The following is a 12,389-nucleotide window of genomic DNA, read 5'->3' on the forward strand; positions in this document are numbered from 1 at the left end:
ACTGGAGAATAAACTGGACGAGCTCCGTTCGAGACTTTCCTATTCACGTGATCTGAAGAACTGTAATATCCTATATTTCTTTGTTAACAACAGCTGGTGTGCAACCTCTAATTAAGGAAGTCTCGAGGGTCTGCTCACCTCATGATAAGGTGTAGACCATGCTATTTACCAAGAGAGTTTTCATCTATATTTTTCGTAGCTGTCTACTTACCACCACAAACCGATCCTGGCACTAAGAGCGCACTCAACAAGCTGTATAGGGCCGTAAGCAAAGTAGGAAATGCTCACCCAGAGGCGACGCTCCTAGTGACTGTTATTTTTAATGCAGGAAAACTGAAATCCGACCTAATTTCTACCAGCATGTCACCTGTGCAAATAGAGGTGAAGAAACTCTAAATCAACTTTACTCCACACACAGAGACATATCAAAGCTCTCGCTCGCCCTCCATTTGGAAACATCTGACCATAACTCTATCCTGATTCCTACTTATAAGCAAAAACAGGAAGTACCAGTGATGCGCTCAATACAGAAGTGGTCCGATGAAGGGGATGCTGCGCTACAGGACTTTTTTGCTATCAGTGACTGGAATGTGTTCCGGGAATTATCTGATGGCATTGAGGAGTTTACCGGCTTCATTAATAAGTGCATTGATGATATCGTCCCCACAGTGACCGTACGTACATATCCCAACCAGAAGCCAGGGATTACAAGCAACATCTGCACTGAGCTAAGGGTAGAGCTGCCGCTTTCAAGTAGCGGGACACATTATAATAAATCCCTCTACACCCTTCGACGGACTATCAAACAGGCAATTACAGGACTAAGATCAAATCTTATTACACAGGCTCTGACGCTTGTCAGATGTGGCAGGGCTTGCAAACTATCATGGATTACAAAGGGAAACCCAGCAATGAGCTGCCTAGTGACACAAGGTTACTAGAGGAACAGATCCACAGATAACGCAATCTTTATTGCACGCAACATTAACCATTGCCACCTGCACAAAAGGAACACCTATGTGAGAATACTGTTCATCGACTCAACGTTCAACACCACAGTGCCCTCCAAGACCCTGGGACTGAACACCTCCATTTGCATTGGATCCTGGACGTCCTGACGGGACACCCCCAGGTGGTGAGGGTAGGGAACAACACATCCGCCACGCTGACCCTCAACACGGGGGTGCCTCAGGGGTGCGTGCTTAGCCCCCTCCTTTACTCCCTGTTCACCCACGATTACATGGCCGCTCACGACCCCAACACCATCATTAAGTTTACCGACAACACAACGGTGGTAGGCCTGATCACGACAACGATGAGACAGTCTATAGGCAGGAGGTCACACTGCCAGGACACTCCCTCAACGTCAGCAAGACAAAGAAGCTGATCGTGGACTACAGGAAACAGAGGACCGAGCATGCCTCCATTCACATCGACAGGGATGTAGTGGAGCGAGTCGAGAGTTCCTGTGTCCACATCACTAAGGACCTACAGTATCATTGTCCAAATACACCAACACAGCCGTGAAGCAGGCACGACAACACCTCTTCCCCCTGAGGAGGCTGAAAAAATGTGGCGTGGGCCCACAGATCCTCAAAAAGTTCTACAGCTGAACCACTGAGAGCATTTTGACTGGGTGTACCACCGCTTGGTATGGCAACTGCTTGGCATTGGACCGCAAGGAGATACAGAGGGTAGTGCATATGACACAGTACATCACTGGGGCGGGGCTCCCTGCCACCCAGGACCTCTATACGAGCTGGTGTCAGAGGAAGGCCCTAAATATTGTCAAAGACTCCAGCCACCCAAGTCTCTGCTACCGCACGGCAAGCTGTACCGGAGTGCCAAATCTGGGACCAAAAGACTCCTGAACAGCTTCTACACCAAAGCCATAAGACTGCTGAATATTAATTAAATGGATACCCTGACTATTTGCACTGACCATCTTTTTATTTGCACTGACTCTATGCACATTCACTGGACTCTAACCGTACACTCACACATACTACACTGACACTCCAACACACATATACTGTACCAATACTACATACGCTGACACACACAGAGAAAACACACACACATGCATATTGACGCCACACACCCACACACTTTTACACTATTTCACACTCTTCACATAAGCTGTTATTACCTATCCTGATTCCCTAGTCACTTTCACTTTTTTTACAATATCAGCATTAAAACCAACCACTTTTTCACTTTCATGACATACAGCACAGACAATTGTTTGCATCTCTTGTTTTGTTACTTCTCTTTAAAAATACTCTCTTTATTCTTACTTCATGATATATATATATATATATATATAATATATATATATATATATTCTAAAAGTTATGAAATCGTTTCCCCCCCCCTCATCAATCTACATACAATAGCCCATAATGATGAAGCAAAACAGGTTTTTAGAAATATAAGCATATTTATTAAAAATATAAAACTGATATCACATTCACGTAAGTATTCAGACCCTGTCCGGGCTCTAGCTGGGCCACACAAGGACATTCAGAGACTTGTCCTGAAGTCACTCCTGCTTTGTCTTGGTTGTGGGCTTAGGGTCGTTGTCCTCTTGGAAGGTCAACCTTCAGCCCAGTCTGAGGTCCTGAACGCTCTGGAGCAGGTTTTCATCAAGGACCTCTCTGTACTTTGCTCCGTTCATTTTTGCCTCAATCCTGACTAGTCTCCCAGTCGCTGCTGCTGAAAAACATCCCCATGCTGCCACCACCATGCTTCAACGTAGGGATGGTGCCAGGTTTCCTCCAGATGAGATACTTGGCATTCAGGCTAAAGAGTTCTGTCTTCCGGGAAACTTCTTTCTCATGGTCTGAGAGTACTTTAGGTGCCTTTTGGCAAAACTCCAGGCAGGCTGTCATGTGCCTTTTACTGAAGAGTGGCTTCCATCTGACCACTCTACCATAAAGGAAAGTTCCATCTGGAATGTTCTCCCATCGCCACAGAGGAACTCTGGAGCTCTTTCAGATTGAATGTCGGGTTCTTGGTCACCTCGCTGACCAAGGTCAATGCTTCAGAAATGTTTTGGTACCTTTCCCTAGATCGGTGCCTCGACACAATCCTGTCTCGGAGCTCTAAGGACAACTCTTTCAACCTATTGGCTTGGTTTTTGCTCTGACATTCACTGTCAACAGTGGGACCTTATATCGACAGGTGTGTGCCTTTCCAAATCATGTCCAATCAATTGAATTTACCACAGGTGGACTTCAATCAAGTTGTAGAAACATCTCAAGGATGATAAATGGAAACAGGATGCACCTGACCTCAATTTCGAGTCTCATAGCAAAGGGTCTGAATACTTATGTAAATAAGGTATTTCTGTTTTTTGTTTTTTATAAGTTTGAAAACATTTAAAAAAATTGTTTTCAATTTGTCATTATAGGGTATTGTGTAAAAATGATGTAATACATTCAAGAATAATGCTGTAACGTAACAAAATGTGGAAAAGGGGAAAGGGTCTGCATACTTTCCGAATGCACTGTGTATACAGTACCAGTCAAAAGTTTGGACACACCTACTCATTCAAGGGTTTTTCTTTATTTTTACTATTGTCTAATTTGTAGAATAATAGTGAAAGATGTCAAAAATATGAAATAACACATATGGAATCACGTAGTAACCAAAAAAGGGTTAAACAAATCAAAATATATTTTAGATTTTAGATTCTTCAAAGTAGCCACCCTTTGCCTTGACAGCTTTTCACACTATTGGCATGCTCTCAACCAGCTTCATGGGGTAGTCACCTGGAATGCATTTCAATTAACAGGTGTGCCTTGTTAAAAGTTCATTTGTGGAATTCCTTTCCTCCTTAATGCATTTCAGCCAATCAGTTGTGTTGTGACAGTAGGGGTGGTATACAGGTACAGTAGGGGTGGTAAAATACCAAGTCCATATTAAGGCAAGAACAGCTCAAATAAACAAAGAGAAATGACAGTCCATCATTACTTTAAGACATGAAGATCAGTTAATCTGGAAAATTTCAAGAACCTTTAACGTTTCTTCAAATGCAGTCGCAAAAACCATCAAGCGCTATGATGAAACTGGCTCTCATGAGGACCCAGAGTTACCTCTGCTGCAGAGGATAAGTTCATTAGAGTTAACTGCACCTCAGATTACAGTCCAAATAAATGCTTCACAGAGTTCAAGTAACAGACACATCTCAACATCAACTGTTCAGAGACAGCCTTCATGGTCGAATTGCTGCAAAGAGACCACTACTAAAGGACACCAATAACAAGAAGGACTTGCTTGGGTCAAGAAACACATTAGACCGGTGGAAATCTGTCCTTTGGTCTGATGAATCCAAATTTGAGATTTTTGGTTCCATCTGCCGTGCCTCTGTGAGACGCAGAGTAGGTGAACAGATGATCTCTGCATGTGTGGTTCCCACCGTGAAGCATGGAGGAGGAGGTGTGATGGTGTGGGGGTGTTTTGTTTGGTGACACTGTTGGTAATTCATTTAGAATTCAAGGCACACTTAACCAGCATGGCTTCCACAGCATTCTTCAGCGATACGCCATCCCATCTGGTTTGCGCTTAGTGGGACTATCATTTGTTTTTCAGCAGGACAATGACCCAACACACCTCCATGCTGTGTAAGGGCTATTTGAGCAAGAAGGAGAGCGATGGAGGGCTGCATCAGATGACCTGGCCGCCACAATCACCCAACCTCAACCCAATTGAGATGGTTTGGGATCAGTGAGACCGTATGTGGAAACTCCTTCAAGACTGTTGGAAAATAATTCCTCATGAAGCTTGTTGAGAATGCCAAGAGTGTGCAAAGCTGTCATTAAGGCAAAGGGTGACGACTTTGAAGATTCTAAAATCTATTTTGATTTGTTTAACACTTTTTTGGTTACTATGTGTTTCCATGTGCTAGTTTTTATGTCTTCACTATTATTCTGCAATGTAGTAAAAATAAAGAAAAACCCTTGAATGAGTAAGTGTGTCCGAACTTTTGACTATATATATATATATATATATATATATATATATATATATATATATATATACAGTGCCTTGCGAAAGTATTCGGCCCCCTTGAACTTTGCGACCTTTTGCCACATTTCAGGCTTCAAACATAAAGATATAAAACTGTATTTTTTTGTGAAGAATCAACAACAAGTGGGACACAATCATGAAGTGGAACGACATTTATTGGATATTTCAAACTTTTTTAACAAATCAAAAACTGAAAAATTGGGCGTGCAAAATTATTCAGCCCCCTTAAATTAATACTTTGTAGCGCCACCTTTTGCTGCGATTACAGCTGTAAGTCGCTTGGGGTATGTCTCTATCAGTTTTGCACATCGAGAGACTGACAGTTTTTCCCATTCCTCCTTGCAAAACAGCTCGAGCTCAGTGAGGTTGGATGGAGAGCATTTGTGAACAGCAGTTTTCAGTTCTTTCCACAGATTCTCGATTGGATTCAGGTCTGGACTTTGACTTGGCCATTCTAACACCTGGATATGTTTATTTTTGAACCATTCCATTGTAGATTTTGCTTTATGTTTTGGATCATTGTCTTGTTGGAAGACAAATCTCCGTCCCAGTCTCAGGTCTTTTGCAGACTCCATCAGGTTTTCTTCCAGAATGGTCCTGTATTTGGTTCCATTCATCTTCCCATCAATTTTAACCATCTTCCCTGTCCCTGCTGAAGAAAAGCAGGCCCAAACCATGATGCTGCCACCACCATGTTTGACAGTGGGGATGGTGTGTTCAGTGTGATGAGCTGTGTTGCTTTTACGCCAAACATAACGTTTTGCATTGTTGCCAAAAAGTTCAATTTTGGTTTCATCTGACCAGAGCACCTTCTTCCACATGTTTGGTGTCTCTCCCAGGTGGCTTTAAACAACAACTTTAAACAACACTTTTTATGGATATCTTTAAGAAATGGCTTTCTTCTTGCCACTCTTCCATAAAGGCCAGATTTGTGCAATATACGACTGATTGTTGTCCTATGGACAGAGTCTCCCACCTCAGCTGTAGATCTCTGCAGTTCATCCAGAGTGATCATGGGCCTCTTGGCTGCATCTCTGATCAGTCTTCTCCTTGTATGAGCTGAAAGTTTAGAGGGACGGCCAGGTCTTGGTAGATTTGCAGTGGTCTGATACTCCTTCCATTTCAATATTATCGCTTGCACAGTGCTCCTTGGGATGTTTAAAGCTTGGGAAATCTTTTTGTATCCAAATCCGGCTTTAAACTTCTTCACAACAGTATCTCGGACCTGCCTGGTGTGTTCCTTATTCTTCATGATGCTCTCTGCGCTTTTAACGGACCTCTGAGACTACCACAGTGCAGGTGCATTTATACGGAGACTTGATTACACACAGGTGGATTGTATTTATCATCATTAGTCATTTAGGTCAACATTGGATCATTCAGAGATCCTCACTGAACTTCTGGAGAGAGTTTGCTGCACTGAAAGTAAAGGGGCTGAATAATTTTGCACGCCCAATTTTTCAGTTTTTGATTTGTTAAAAAAGTTTGAAATATCCAATAAATGTTGTTCCACTTCATGATTGTGTCTCACTTGTTGTTGATTCTTCACAAAAAAATACAGTTTTATATGTTTATGTTTGAAGCCTGAAATGTGGCAAAAGGTCGCAAAGTTCAAGGGGGCCGAATACTTTCGCAAGGCACTGTATATGCTAGGAGGATGATGATCACCCAGTCTCATAACCTCTTACTCTCATAAGGGGAAGAAATGGAATTCCTTCCATATCAGTCACCAACTAGCAACTATGAGTTGGATCTCAGAGTGAAGGAAAAGCAGCCAACAGAGAATGCCAACACAACGCTCAGCATATGTGGGAACTCCTTCAAGACTTTTGGAAAGCACTCTAGGTGAAGCTGGTTGAGAGAATGCCAACACTTTTTTGGTTACTACATGATTCAATATGTGCTATTCCATGGTTTTGATGTCTTCACTACTATTCTACAATGTAGAAAAGAGCAAAAATTAAGAAAATTCCATGCATGAGCAAGTGTGTCCAAACTTTTGACCGGTACTGTGTGTGCGTGCGTGTATATATATATATATATATATATATACACGCACGCACACACAGCACACACAGTACCGGTCAAAATATACATACAAACATACAGTTGAAGTCAGTAGTTTACATACACTTAGATCGGAGTCATTAAAACTCATTTTTCAACCACTCCACAAATTTCTTGTTAACAAACTATAGTTTTAGCAAGTCGGTTAAGACATCTACTTTGTGCATGACAAAATTAATTTTTCCAAAAAATGTTTACAGACTCATTATTTCACTTATAATTCACTGTATCACAATTCCAGTGGGTCAGAAGTTTGCGTACACTAAGTTGACTGTGACTTTAAGCAGCTTGGTAAATTCCAGAAAATTATGTCATGGCTTTAGAAGCTTCTGATAGGCTAATTGACATAATTTCTGTCAATTGGAGGTGTACCTGTGTATGTATTTCAAGGCCCACCTTCAAACTCAGTGCCTCTTTGCTTGACATCATGGGAAAATCAAAATAAATCAGCCAAGACCTCAGAAAAAAATTGTAGACCTCCACAAGTCTGGTTCATCCTTGGGAGCAATTTCCAAATGCCTTAAGGTACCACGTTCATCTGTACAAACAATAGTACGCAAGTATAAACACCATGGGACCAGGCAGCCCTCATACTGCTCAGGAAGGAGACGCGTTCTGTCTCCTAGAGATGAACGTACTTTGGTGAGGAAAGTGCATCAATCCCAGAACAACAGCAAAGGACCTTGTGAAGATGCTGGAGGAAACAGGTACAAACATATCTATATCCACAGTAAAACGAGTCCTATATCGACATAACCTGAAAGGTCATTCAGCAAGGAAGAAGCCACTGCTCCAAAACTGCCATAAAAAAGCCAGACAGTTTGCAACTAAGATTGTACTTTTTTGAGAAATGTCCTCTGGTCTGATGAAACAAAAATAGAACTGTTTTGGCCATAATGACCATCATTATGTTTGGAGGTAAAAGGTGGAGGCTTGCAAGCCGAAGAACACCATCCCAACCGTGAAGCATGGGATTCATGTTGTGGGGGTGCTTTGCTGCAAGAGGGACTGGTGCACTTCACAACATAGATGGCATCATGAGATGAAAAATGATGTGGATATATTGAAGCAACATCTAAAGACATCAGTCAGGAAGTTAAATCTTGGTTGCAAATGGATCTTCCAAATGGACAATGACCCCAAGCATACTTCCAAAGTTGTGGCAAAATGGCTTAAGGACAACAAAGTCAAGGTATTGGAGTGGCCATCACATAGCCCTGACCTCAATCCTATAGAAAATCTGTGGGCAGAACTGGAAAAGCGTCTGCGAGCAAGGAGGCCTACAAACCTGACTCAGATACACCAGCTCTGTCAGGAGGAATGGGCCAAAATTCACCCAACTTATTGTGGGAAGCTTGTGGAAGGCTACCCGAAACGTTTGACCCAAGTTAAACCATTTAAAGGCAATGCTACCAAATACTAATTGAGTGTATGTAAACTTTTGACCCACTCGGAATGTGATGAAGAAATAAAAGCTGAAATAAATAATTCTCTCTACTATTATTCTGACATTTCACATTCTTAAAATTAAGTGGTGATCCTAACTGACCTAAGACAGGGAATTTTTACTTGGATTAATTGTCAGGAATTGTGAAAAACTGAGTTTAAATGTATTTGGCTAAGGTGTATGTAAACTTCCCACTTCAACTGTATATATGTCTATGTCTTTCTTTTTTTAATTTGAGGAAGGAAACAAACCAGTTTAAAAGAGACCCCTAGACATAATAAGTGCAGCAAAATCCCCATAACTGCCCCATAATCTTCTCACAATGTTTCTTCTTTCAGTTCATTACAAAGTTCATTGCTTTCCAGACAATGATTCTTCAATTTCCAGTAGGTTTTTAGTTTTTCACCCAGTAATTCTATTTATTTTTTGTCCCCAAAATGATCTGTTTTTAGTGCTTTGGTCAGGCCACATGGTTTGGTAAGAGTTCTCTGAAGGAATCTTTCAATTGGAAATCTTCTTTAACTTTTTGCTAGGTTTTCCCTTCGGCAGTTCATTTAAAACCTGTCCTTGCCTCCCTAACCTTTGCTTCTGTTATAGTATTAAAATCACCACCAATGATAACTGCATAGTCACTTTTACCCCTACCTGCATGTACATATTACCTCAATTAACTCAACTGCCTTGTACCCCTCCATGTATATTGTCTTGTTATTGTTATTTTATTGTGTTACTATTTTCGTATTTATTTTTTGCAAATTGTTGGGAAAGAGCTCGTAGGTAAAGTGTACACCTGTTGTATTTGGCGCATGTGACAAATAAAATGTTAAACATGATTTTATTTGTTTTTATTGTTGAGTTACAAGTGGAAAACTCCATATTTGAGTAATATGATTGGCCGTTCATTCACCACCACGCTTCCCACGAGTCACAATTTACAATTTACTGAGCAGTATATGAGTGATCTACTCTCAGAGCTAATTTATTATAGGAAAAATGATTTACAAAACTAAACTTTCAATAGTGAACAAAGTAGCAAATGTGCAATAGGCTACTGTTGATAGTCTACAAAACGACACCTAACATTCATCTTGGCTACTGTTGATAGTCTACAAAAAGACACCTAACATTCATCTTGGCTACTGTTGAGAAGTTGTCTTAAAGAGGCAACGCCCTATTTTGGGACGTAAAATGCAATTCCAAAGAATATGGTAATGACTTACATTCTAAAAGATATTACACAGCTTTTTTAGGCACTAAATAACAAATGTGGCCTATTAATTGATGAATATAGAGAGACAGCATGCTAACCTATGGGCCCTGCATGATTCTAATGCACGTATAAACTACACCAGTAGAAATCCTGTTTGGGACAGTAGATTTCTGGCCAAGCGGGTCAGTGAAAGGAAAAAGTTCACATTGGACCCTGCATTGTATTTGAACCTGAACATCCCAATATACTGCTGTATGTAGGTGTGACTCTCCCCACCAGGGGGCAGAGTCTGTCTGTAAGCAGGTACAACGTTGGAATGCTGTTAAATATACACAACTATGGGAGACACACAGTACCAGTCTGTTCCCATCAGCTCCAGGTTTTGTTATCTGTGAAGAAAGCAGTGATATGGGTAACATAAATCATATCATATATACAAACAAGACTAGATATCTGACTGATGTATGTTACCGAAGACGATGGGGATACTGTATTTGAGGTCTGTGGGAAATGGGCATTGACCCATGGCGTCTTCTCTGCGTCTTCTCTCTCTCTATCTCTTTCTCTTTCTCTCTTTTCTCTTTCTATCACTGTAAGGGAAAGATTTTCAGGAGGTTTGTCAGGAGATCGAAGCAGAGACCGTGAGACTGACTGGAACCAATAAGGGTTCTCTCCTGTCCCCATCAACCTACGAGTCTATTCCCCTCACGGTACACAACACACACACCACAGTGTACTACTCTTACACGATCCTCAGAAGGGGACACACCCTATAGCTCAACCCAAACCAGATGCTTAAATGCATGAAAAACAGCAAGTGAAAACTTTGTAAATATGTCTGTCTATCCTTTGATAGTGTTGAACCTGACCCTGGTAGATCTACCTGGCATGACCAAGGTACCTGTAGGAGATCAGCCTACTGATATAGAGTACCAGGTCAGACACATCAAACATTTATTATAATATTACAATCCTTCCTTCATAAATAAAGTTGTATTGTATTTGTTCCTGCAGGAGAGGGACATGATCATGCAGTTTATCTGTAGAGACAACTGCCTGGTCCTGGCTGTTACTCCAGCTAACATGGGCCTGGCCAACTCTGAGGCGCTCAAACTGGCCAAGGACGTCGACCCTCAAGGTGAGACAAAACAGGGACATAACGTCTCTCCAGAACATTGCCAAATGGTCCAAATAATCACTACATTGGAGTATCAGTTGACTACATGATGAGAGGTACTATCTTCCTTTCTTTGTCATAGTTTTCCACCAGGCCAGCGGACCACAGGGGGATCACTAAATTAGATCTGATGGACGAGGGAACAGATGCCCGGCACATACTCGAGAACAGGCTACTGCCACTACGTGCGTGTGTGCGTGTGTGCGTGTGTGCGTGTGTGTGTGTGTGCGTGCATGCATGCATGCGCGTGCGTGCGCGCGCGCGCGCGCGTGTGTGTGTGTGTAGAGATAATGTTCCCATAACGTTCTCATAATGTCCCCATAATGTTCCCATAAAATCCCTGTTATGGAATAAGTCAGGTCAGAGCCAGCTATTAAGAGAGTTGGGACAGGTTTTAGAACGGCCGCCATGTTAGCACGTTTATTCTCAAAATGTTGGTGATGTAACAATACGAGAGCCCCTCCAACAACTCCCTATGAAATGACCTGCTGTAAACAAGCCGAACAGAGCAGCGAATTTAACAGACTATTTATTCATTAGCATTCGGGATAACATGTATCCAATTCTGTGCTGTGTTGTGGTGTCAACAAATTGCATCTATGTTTTCACTGGACACTTTCATAGGTTTTAAAAACTAGCAGAAATCAACAGCACAACACAGAAGCACCAATTATCACTTAGCAACGGCTATGGAGGAGAAAGTGGCACTAGGAGTGTTCAGACATAAACCGCATTGGCCCAACTCTCTGGGTTAGGTAGGTTAGTGTAAGAAGCATACGCGCTACAATACACTACACTTCCACACTCCATCCCCAGGTGGCAGCACCAACCAGGTCAGGTGATTGTGCTCTGCCAGGAAGCCTTGATAATTCCTCAGGCGCAAGCGATGTAGAGGATTGTGACTCAGTGTGAGAGGAGGGCAGAAGCATCTCAGCCAGCTTTTGTTTCTTTCTTTGTGTTCGTTAACCTCTTTAGTTGGGCGTGTCTTTCTGTCGTTTGTTTTTTGGAAATATTTATTTTGTCTTCATGAATGTATGAATACTAATCTACTTGGACTGTCTGATTATGGGAATCATGACTGAGCGGGCCCTGGACCTAAAGTCTCCTGGGTACATGTACATTCAACACCTGGTCGCATATGCTTATTTCTCACATTTATGCACACATCAAATCAGCTGACAGAGCATGTAGCTCGGCATAAGACCCCTAGACATAACAAGTGCATCAAAATCAGTAGGCTAGTTATTGGTTTCGTAACAATCCCCACAACGTCCCCATGATGGTTCCATAACATCACTGTAACATTCCCATAACATCTCCATTATGTTGTCATAACGTCCCCATACTGTTCCCATAACATCCCCTTAATGTTCCCATAACATCCCCTTAATGTTCCCATACTGTTCCCATAACATCCCCTTAATGTTCCCATACTGTTCCCATAACATCCCCTTAAT

At 41.8% G+C, this 12,389-nt stretch overlaps 1 pseudogene; it reads left to right on the top strand.

The window, feature by feature from the left end:
- LOC110522769 overlaps positions 1 to 12,389 on the top strand; it is a 42,518-nt pseudogene that overhangs the window by 2,262 nt on the left and 27,867 nt on the right.

Source organism: Oncorhynchus mykiss, chromosome 30 (assembly GCF_013265735.2).
Source record: "Oncorhynchus mykiss isolate Arlee chromosome 30, USDA_OmykA_1.1, whole genome shotgun sequence".
In the NCBI taxonomy this organism is placed as follows: Eukaryota; Metazoa; Chordata; class Actinopteri; order Salmoniformes; family Salmonidae; genus Oncorhynchus; species Oncorhynchus mykiss.